Consider the following 10,704-nt stretch of genomic DNA (forward strand, 5'->3'; position numbering starts at 1 on the left):
TGATTTTTGGTTTGACAATGGTGCAGGCAGTGCAACATCTGATGTAGTTCCCAACATCCTGTCGAAGGAAGGTTCGGCCATTAAAAATACTTCTGCAACGCTACCACTATTTTCTCTACTTTGAAATGTCCAACAACCAAAATGTAGTGTGACTCCGAAATAATATTGGCACGCTGACTTGTAGGAATGTAGAGGTGTCCCAGGTGGCATAACAATGCACCATAGAAGTGAAAATTTAGAACTTGCTTGCCTTCCAGGAGCATCCGATATGTGTTGCCAAATTTTGGATCGCTCTTGTAAGGATGCGACCACCCCGAAGTTTTGTGTCCATAAGATTCGAGCGCAGTGGTCACTGCCATAACCAATTGTCGACTGAGACAGTTTGCAACATTATTGATGCTACCCTTCTTGTACTTGATGTTCAAATGGAACTATTGCATATATGTGGACCATTTCTGATGGTGATTGTTCTGCAACTTCCCTCATGTTTGTATGAACTGCAGGGTTTGGTGGTCTATGTGGATGACCATTTCCTTCCCCATAATGTAATGCTTCCATTGTTGGCAGGCCTGCATAATAGAATACATCTCTTTGTCATAAGTGGATACTTTCAGACTGTATCTTAAAGTTTCTCACTATGATATGCCACTGGATGCCCATGCCAGGTAAGAACTGCACCAATAGCATAGTCAGAGGCGTCTGTCTCAATTTCAAATGGTTGTTGTAGGTCTAGTAATGTGAGAACTGGTGCAGAGTAGAGGCTATCCCTCAACTCAACAAATGCCTTATGTTGGGATTCAGACTAAAAGAAATTTTCTTTCACTCCGCCCTTGGTGACTTGACTCAAAGGCTAAGTGATATGAGACAATCCCAACATGAACCAACAATAGAAATTGGCAAGACCTAGAAATTTATGGAGCTCTATTAGAGATGTTGGGGCTAGTCAATCTTGAATAACTTGTATCTTGGTTGGGTCCACATGCACACCCCACAAATTAATGATGTACCCCAGATATTGAACCTGGGTCATACTAAAAGTGAATTTCTCCAAATTGAAACACAATTTGTACTATCCCAAGGTTTGGAGGACTTGTCGGATATGGTACATGTGATCTTCCCAACTCTGGTTGAAGATCAGGAGTCGTCCAGGTACACTACCACGAAAGAGTTGGTAAAGGGCCACAAGATCTCTTTCATTAGCCGAATGAACTTTGTGGGGGCATTCGTTAACCCGAAAGGCATAACTAGCCATTCGAAAAGGTCCTCCTTGGATTTTAAGGTAGTGTTCCTCACATCGTAGAGTTCAATTGGTACCTAGTGATAATTGGGATTCAAGTCAATCTTGTTGAAATATTTGTCCCCCTTGAGCTGGTCCAAAAGGTCATCAATCCATGGGATTGGATACGTATTCTGGACAATGATCTTATTCAGTGCCTGATAGTCAATATAGAGTCTCCAGGTGTCGTCTTTCTTCTGTACCAACACGATCAGGCTCCCACAGGGTCATGAAAATGGCTTGATGTGCCCTTTCTAAAATAGATCATGAATCTGCCTCTTAATTTCATCATTCTCCTTAATAGAGCATCAACAGGTCGGTCTGTTGGATAACAGCACGGCCGAGGTTCAATTGATGGAGTGCTTGACTTGACAATGTAGGGGTGTTTTGGAGAATTTGGTGTCTATGGATAAATACTAATTCCCTAGATAAGTAGCCATATCTAGAACAATAGTTTAAAGTATTTTAGTCTTTTCCTATAAGCAATAGATAAGATGAGAAGAGGAGAAGACCTACTTGTAGTTCCACTTTCCTCTCGTCTCCTTTGTATCAATCCTGTCGCTCCTTCCTGTACTTAATACGCTTGAGAAGTACCTATAAACATAACAAAAAACAAAAAATCGATCAAAGCAAGAGATCTATTGAATATAAGTGAATGGAATTAGATACATTTCACAAATATAAGCTTTATAAACAATACAAACATATGGGAGAAAGGTTCAAACACTTTATTAAATAGAAGAAGGAATTACAACCATTGTGTCTGATTCAAATTCATTCCTCCAGCTTGGATCCCATCCACATCACATCAAAAGCATGACAAACTTGTAGCATTATAATACTTGCTTCAAAGCCAAATCTCACAGCAACATTATCTCCTTACAATTCAACATAATCCAACCCTTGATCACTTAGATGAGTGGTCAATTTATAGGGAGATGAAGGAGGTTTTGTTATAAATGGTGGCATTGAATGGCCTTCCATACTTAGAATTAGTTCCATGGAGGAAGGGATGAGAGGATAGGATGCATCTTAACTCATTCCTCATCCATTTTCGAGCTCATAGGAGTTGACAAGTGAGGGAACCTTCTAGATGACTCCAAAAGATAGGAATATTCCTCAAACCCTATGTGAATTTCGCTCAAACTCACCCAGCGCAGGTGAAAGGAAGCCTAAGTGCTCTGCAGAGCACCCTGGCATGGACTTAACTACTCTGCAGCGCACCCTTGTTGGGTTGTGTTATATTCTTTCCACGACTAACCAACGTAGTTAAACGGGGGGTTAGAGGGGGGCGGTAGCCCCCCTTCGTTGTGCCGATTGCGCAGCAGGGGGGTCACAGTGGGGGCGGCAGCCCCCCCTGTCCAGGGGGTTTGAGGGGGGCGGGTAGCCCCCCTCTACGGGGTCCGGGGCAACGCCTCGGGAAAATTTTTTTTGGACCCTATATTAGGTTGGGCGAACCTACCTATGGTTTTGTGCATGATTTTCTCACATGGTATTGGACGCGATGGTTTTTCGGTCCATGGTATTGGATGCTTCGGCATGTATAAATATGTATTGTAACATTGAAAGGAACATAATGAAAAATCAAGCTGGTAGTCCCGGTTTTGGGATCCAGGGAAAAATCTCTGTGCATATGTGTTTTATGGGTTATGCTCTCGCATTGTTTATTTTCTTTGTTTAAGAATTCGTATGCAGGTAGTTTCTGTACAGGGTTAAAATCTACAACCCTTACATGGGCCTACCTATGTTGGTCCCTTTAGAGGCCATTTATGGATGTCTTCAAGTCATGAAACTGTCTGGGAAGGAGGAATTCAAAGGGGTGACTTGTTTTGGGCATGTAGCAACTGAAATTAGGGTTTGATGAGCCCTAAAACACTAATTTGGATGATGGGATTTATGTGCCCAAATGGATCTGTAACAACTACCCCCTAAAGCATGAAGTCAGAAAAATGCCAATGTCAAATGAAATGCTTTATGATGTGATGAGGAGGTATCGAAGTGGAAGGAGACCTGCATCAATCACAATACATATATCATGTTTTTTTATTTTTACATGAATCACCGAGGGAAGGCATACCCATGCTCAGATTATAAACTTTCATTACATGTACATAAACAGTCGTCTATAGATATAGACCCATGATCGGGATGACCATGTTAGGCCCCTATACTACTAGTGTAACCCCTTATGGTTATTAGTACAACCCACTTATTATATTGATGTACCCATGTAGTGCCCATATTGTTACTATTGTGCCCCATAGAAGCCCACTATTGTTATTATTGTGCCCTTACATTATTATTGTTATGTCGGCTATGATTATGTTATGACCCCTTAGACTCCTATATATAGAAAGGAGGTCTTTTCATTTGTATCATCCAAGAATTGTTCATTTATGTAATATAATGGAGGTTGCCCCCTCGAAGAGGCTGAATTCTAAGGCGTTGATCTATCTTTTCTATCTTTTCTTGAGCTAGTTCCATAACATTTGGTATCAGAGATTTGGATTCTAGGGTTTCGCTACTCCAAACAGGTCATCGCGGAATTTTCGCTATAACGTTTTTTCTGCGATGTTTCAGAAGTTGCAAAAAAAACCCATTTGAGAAGAAATCGTGTTGAACCTCGAGTCCAAATTTCATAGCTTTTCGCACTATATTTGCGGAGATATGATCTGAGGAAGTTGGTCTTTTTGCAGACTCCTGAATTACATTCCAAACAGTTGACCTGGGGAAAATCGTCATAACTTTCTCTCTGGGAATCAGATTTAAATTTTGTAAGAAGGTACAGAAAGAGGACGGACTGTAGTTTCTTGTATGCATTTTTCAGATCCAAAGGTTGAAACAATGACTTGTGGCACGTCGTACAAGTTCGCTCTACTGAACTAGTCTATAATCAAGTCACTGTGGGAGATTTCACATAACTCTTTCTTGGAGAATCCAATTTGGATTAGACTGGTGGCATTGGAAAGAGGACACAGAGGGCTACTACAAGTCACAATTTCAGAACTTAAAGATCTGAAAGTACAGAGTTACAGTCGTTTCAAGATCAAGCTCCTAAAATTAAGAAAAAGCAAGATGAGGAAGTTTGATGGCAAGGATCCGGTAAATTGGATACTTCAGATGGAGCAATATTTTGATCTACATGGTGTACCACTGTTACAAAAGGTACATATTGCATCTTCATATTTAGAACCTGATCAATTTTTATGGTATGAGGGGCTTTGTTCTCGTAAACGACTTGTTATGTGGTCAATTTTCACGGAGGAAATGATAGCACATTATGAGGATACAAAGAGCAACACCTTCTTTAGAGCAACACCACAACAATTGGAAAGAGTAAAAGGGCTTTGTGACATAGTGGAAAGAAAAATTATGGAAACCAGGAAGCATACCCCTCACAACTATAAAGATGGAAGTGTTGTTTCTCCTAGCCTTCCACAACCTACAAGGGTTACACCACAACAATTGGAAGAAAAAAGAGAAAAAGGGCTTTGTTACAATTGTGATAGAAAATGCACTAAAGCTCATAAGTGTGCTGAGAAGAAATTATTTTACATAGAATATGAAGAGGAGGAAGAAAAGGATCAAAAACATCAAAAGAAGAGGATCTACGCCAGGACCCCACCCCAGGGAAAGAAGAAATGAATCAGACCATATCTTGTAAATCATTGGCAAGAATTACCACTCCTCAAACTCTCAAGATAGAAGGACATATCAACAAGAAAAAGGTGCAAGAAGTGAAAGATCACATCGAGAAAGAAGAAATGAATCCAACCATATCTTGTAATTCATTGGTCAAAATTACCACTCCTCAAACTATCAAGATAGAAGGACATATCAAGAAGAAAAATGTTCAAGAAGTGAAAGATCACATCGAGCATCAAGAAATGAATCCGACCATATCTTGTAAAGGATTGGAAGAAATTGCCACTCCTCAAACTCTAGAGATAGAAGGACATATCAAGACGAAAAAGGTTCAAGCAGTGAAAGATCACATCGAGCATCATCAAGAAGTTCTCCAACTTTTAAAGGATAACACCACTTCGGTGCAAAATCAAACGAAGCAACAGGTAGATCAACATCGTAGTGAAAAATGTTTTGATGTAGGTGATTGGGTATTTTTATTGTTACATCTCAAGCAAGCTATTTATGAGAAGGAAATGTTGGAAATACTACATGCACTTAAAAAATGGTGACCTTACCGAATGGGAAGACTCTTCAAGGATGAGGATGTGGAAGCATTGTTTTGTGCTATTTCTATTATCCAACCAGATTGGATAAACGAAGCAAGGGATGAATGGAAGAAGGACGAAGAAGTACGGCCACTTATTCAAAAGTTGCAAAAGATCCCAATTCAAACAATATTTCCAGAAATTGAAGAGGAAGGAAAAATCATATTGGAACCTGGAGCAATCACAGAAACAAGAACTCGACAGCTACGAAATCGATCAATTTCAGAGTTTCTCATCAAGTGGAAGAACTTACCCGCTGAAGATTCCACAAGGGAGGACAATAATTTTATACAGAAGCATCAAGAACTACTCAAGCGTTGAGGACAATGGTTTTTGAAGGAGAGGGGCATGTTAGGCCCCTATACTACTAGTGTAACCCCTTATGGTTATTAGTACAACCCACTTATTATATTGATGTACCCATGTAGTGCCCATATTGTTACTATTGTGCCCCATAGAAGCCCATTATTGTTATTATTGTGCCCTTACATTATTATTATTATGTCGGCTATGATTATGTTATGACCCCTTAGACTCCTATATATAGAAAGGAGGTCTTTTCATTTTTATCATCCAAGAATTGTTCATTTATGTAATGTAAAGGAGGTTTCCCCCTCAAAGAGGTTGAATTCTAAGACGTTGATCTATCTTTTCTATCTTTTCTTGAGCTGGTCCCATAACAGACCATCAATGTAAAGCCATTGTACATATGATTTAGTACTCCTGAAATCACAACCCGGATGGATGAAACTAGATTTGGGATCTTCTATCTCATTCAATCATTCACTCAAGTACGAGTCTAACCATGCGAATATGTGATCTGAAGTTGAACATGGGAAGACACCATCTAATTACCAGCCAATGATGTAAGAGAAATCACCGATAAAAATGATAATGATCCTCAAGGTACTACAGTACATTTTGCATGGTGTGAATGGATGATTTGATGTCGAACACCATACAAAGTCTTTCGGTCGAAGGCCATTGATGTAAACCTATCGCTGGAAGCGAGAAACCTGCCATTGATGTATGCAAGCCTCAAGGTACTGGAAGGGTGTTTCTAAGTCAACTTCTTGGATAATGTGTTGATGTCGACAAGAAGCAACTCGTCACAGGAGGGCCTTGATGTATCCCACATCAACGACATGAAACGAGTGTAATGATTTTGGAGACAGAATTTGACTGACGACACAAGGTTCAAGAATGGTGGTCATGAAAATGAAGGTTTATGAGTATTGCAAAGGATGAATTTTAACTGAATGACTTCTCTTGAACATATTGGCGACACTGAATGAATTGGCAGCATTTACCCAAAACAAAAGTAATGGATGGTGTGATAGACCATAGGTATGATAACCATCAAGTAGATAACCCAACCCAAATAGTCTGAATGAATTGGCAGCATTTACCCAAAACCAAAAGTGATAGATGGTGTGATAAACCATAGGTATGATAACCGTCAAGCAGATAACCCAACCCAAATAGTCACATAGATGAAGTGAAAGTGTCATGTTCAAGAGCGACCTGCTACCATAAAGTGGTTTTCCCCTTTTCCCCATTTTCCCCAGTCATTGTTGACCAGTACCTCTTTATTTTTTATCAATTTTGAGGAGGATAACATATGCTTGTTGTATAATTCCACTCTTCGGGTGAATCCATCGCTATGTGATGTTTTAACGAGTCTAGCAAAGGTGAAACTCGGTCTTCTCTAGATGGACAAGTTTGTCGCTATTTGATGTTTTAACGAGTTTAACGACAAAGATAACTCGGTCCTTTTCATGTTTAGAGAGTTTGAAAAGGGACAAAAATAAAACTCCACAAGTTATTTTTCGTAAATTAATCTCTCAAGCTCGAAAAAAGCTTAAAATAATACAAGAAAGATGTCGTTTCCAATCCGTTAACGAGCTGGAAAGGACAAGTGCTCGACAATCTTTTCATATTTCGAGAGTCTGAAAAGAGCTTAAAGAGGACTCCGCTTTGAGGAATGAGTGGTGTCTAGGATAGCAACTGGTTCCAGTGATGTTGGAACTTCTCAAAAAATGTTGATTTATGTGAAGAGGCTGGCTAATAAGACCACTCATTGCAACTGTTCCTCAAAAAAGGGTAAAACAACCAAGTGAAAGCATATGATCGACCAAAGGGATGGTGGCGATGGGATGAAAACAACCAAGGCTCATCTGATGGAAAAGGCTGATAGAATGGCAATCACGAGGGTTAAAATGGATATGGGTTCATTTTTACACAAGCTTGAACCATAGGGAACTATGCTTGGATTCAGTTTCATGTTTACACAAGCTTGAAACGACAGACTATGCTTGGATTCAGTTTCATTTTTACACAAGCTTGAAATGAAAAACTATGCTTGGATTTAGTTTCATTTTTAAATAAGCTTGAAATGAAGAACTATGCTTGAGATTGGTTTACATGCCCCCAACATGATGAAAGGGAGAGTCTCCTGTAACCATATGGAAGTCGCTGCGGTGAAGCAGGACGGTTATCCAACACCTTTTGGCTTCGTCCAGATCGGGACAAAGGTGAATGGGGTGATTCCCTTCACATAACCTACAGGGAAACTTAACTTGACCACTAGGTGCATGCCCCCAAGCTTCATTACATTCACCTAAGTAGACTACTTGTGGCTATTAGATGGATGCAATGAAGGTTCTTTTACGAGATCAAGTGGAAGACTCGACTGGGATTTTACGAGATCTAATCAAAAACTCAAATTGGAACTTTGCTCCAGGGGACCTTGTTTCATTTTTTAATGGGCTTGACACAAGACAAGGAACTCTACTCAAATTCCTTGTTTCTTTTTTTAACAAGCTTGACACAAGACAAGGAACTATGCTCATACCCTTTGTTTCATTTTTTAACGAGGTTGAAATAAGACCAAGAACTATCCTCATATCCTTGGTTTCATTTTTTAACGAGGTTGACACAAGACAAGGAACTATCCTCATATCCTTGGTTTCATTTTTTAATGAGGTTGACACAAGACAAGGAACTATCCTCATGGGAGTTGTTTCATTTTTTAATGAGGTTGACACAGTAAAAGAACTATCCTCATAGACCCTTGTTTCATTTTTTAACGAGCTTGACACAAGACAAGGAACTATGCTTTGGGACCTGTTTCATTTTTTAACGAGCTTGACACAAGACAAGAAACTATGCTTTGGGACCTGTTTCATTTTTTAACGAGGTTGAAACAGTAAAAGATCTATCCTCATAAACCCTTGTTTAATTTTTTAACGAGTTTGACACAAGACAAGGAACTATCCTCATATCCCTTGATCACGACCCATAAGAGGTCATGACTTCCAAGAGGTTCTCATCGGATGGGAGAACAATGCTTTGGAAGGAGAGATCTGGTTCCAATGCCCCAACTACATAATGTACAACATCACGGAATTGATCGTCTGTTGATGTAGGCATGGAACGGGTTGCCGCATAATTAATCCATGGCGGGGATGATACCATTGGTACAAAAGGACCATTTAGGGAAGATGACTGATTGGAAGCCAGATTTGGACCGGGAAATGAAAGCTGGTCAATGGTGACAATTCTGCCTTCATGTGGGAAACAAATCATTCGAAAGAGTGTTGAAACAATAGCTCCCATGTCATAAACATAGTCGCACCCAAGAAGTAAATTGTAATCTAAAGGGCCTGGGACTACCATCACATTTAGATAAACGATTTTTCCTCCCAAAGTAATAGGAAAGTGAGGAAGGATCCCTAATGGTTGACTGGTTCCTCTGTTAAAAGCCAACAGATTCTGGGTAACAGGCACAAGTGACGGCGAACCGAGCACTTGCCAAACAGTGGAGGAAAGGATACTCATGGATGCTCATTCATCTATAATAGTGCCATATACAATCATATTACAAACTTGTATTATGATCTGGAAAGGCACATAAGAAGGAAGACAGAGTCTTTCCAGTCGATTCCAATCAAAGGAAGTGACTAGACTACTTGGAGGGGGTACCGTAAGAACAAGAGAATTATCCCCTTGAATTACGAGAACGGGAGGGTTTTCCTCCTGTCTTGATGGAACAGGAGGATTTCCCCCAAGCTCATTGGAATCTAAAGAAACAAAAATAACCTGAGTGGTATCATATTCACTCTCTTTGGGAAAGGTACGATTAACTGAAGGTGAAATGAGGTCAACTATTTCCTTGACCTGTCGATTTGGGTCGGGTATAGACTCATAGGATTCACTTTCAGAGAGAGTGGGTTTGGCTGACGGTTGATTTGAGTCAGTCAATTCATCAACTAGTGAAGAATTAAGGGAGAGTCTCCTGTAACAAGATGGAAGTCACTACGGAGAAGCAGGAGGGTTATCCAACACTTTTTGGGCTTCATCCAGATAGGGACAAAGGTGAATGGGGTGATTCCCTTCACATAACCTACAAGGAAACTTAAATTTAACCTTCTTTCCATGAACTTTACTACCACTAGTTTATGGTGTGTCACAAGCATGATCTCTAGAAGTTGATGACACAGGATGATGTGAATGGGAAGACCATTCTCCTAAGACCTGAGGAATACCAGAACAATTTCGAAGAAGATGGTCTCCCGTACAAAGTTTGCATGGATATCGAACTTTGTGAGGCTTGATGGACGGCTTCTCATCGGATGTTGCATTCAAAGTAATGGTTGCTTGGTAGCCCCTCTATTGAATTTTCTTCTTCTTCTTCTTCTTCTTCTTCCCTTTCTTCTTCTTCTTAGCCAACTAGTTACTAGTACTAATACTTTCACCAGGTGAAGAGGAAGAAGGGGAGGAATAAACAACCGAGGAAGAAGGCAAAGGGTCAACTTTAGGATCAACTGGAGGTTGATTTTGTCCAATTGGAGGAGTACTCGATTGCGGAGAAATCACGACATTTTGAACCAAGGAGGTTGAAAACAACCATACTAGCAAGCCAATGGTAAATCCCAGAAGGGACAATGTAGCCATATAAGGAGCACCAATATTTCCGAAAGGAGGAAAAGGACTAGGATTCCTATCAAAAGGAATTCCTTGATCGGTGGACTCCGGATTTGTCTCCATATGTTTCAACCTACGATCAACTAAGGAGTGAGCATGGAGGATGTTATCCGCAGTCAATTAATTTTATTTTAATCAAAGTAACATAACAAAATAAAAGAGGTATAATCTAGGCAAAGGTTTACCATGCAACTGTGAACTGCAGAATAC

This window comes from Pinus tabuliformis, chromosome 3_1 (genome assembly GCF_031772625.1).
Source record: "Pinus tabuliformis cultivar Carrire ecotype Pingquan chromosome 3_1, CPIR1, whole genome shotgun sequence".
NCBI lineage: Eukaryota > Viridiplantae > Streptophyta > Pinopsida > Pinales > Pinaceae > Pinus > Pinus tabuliformis.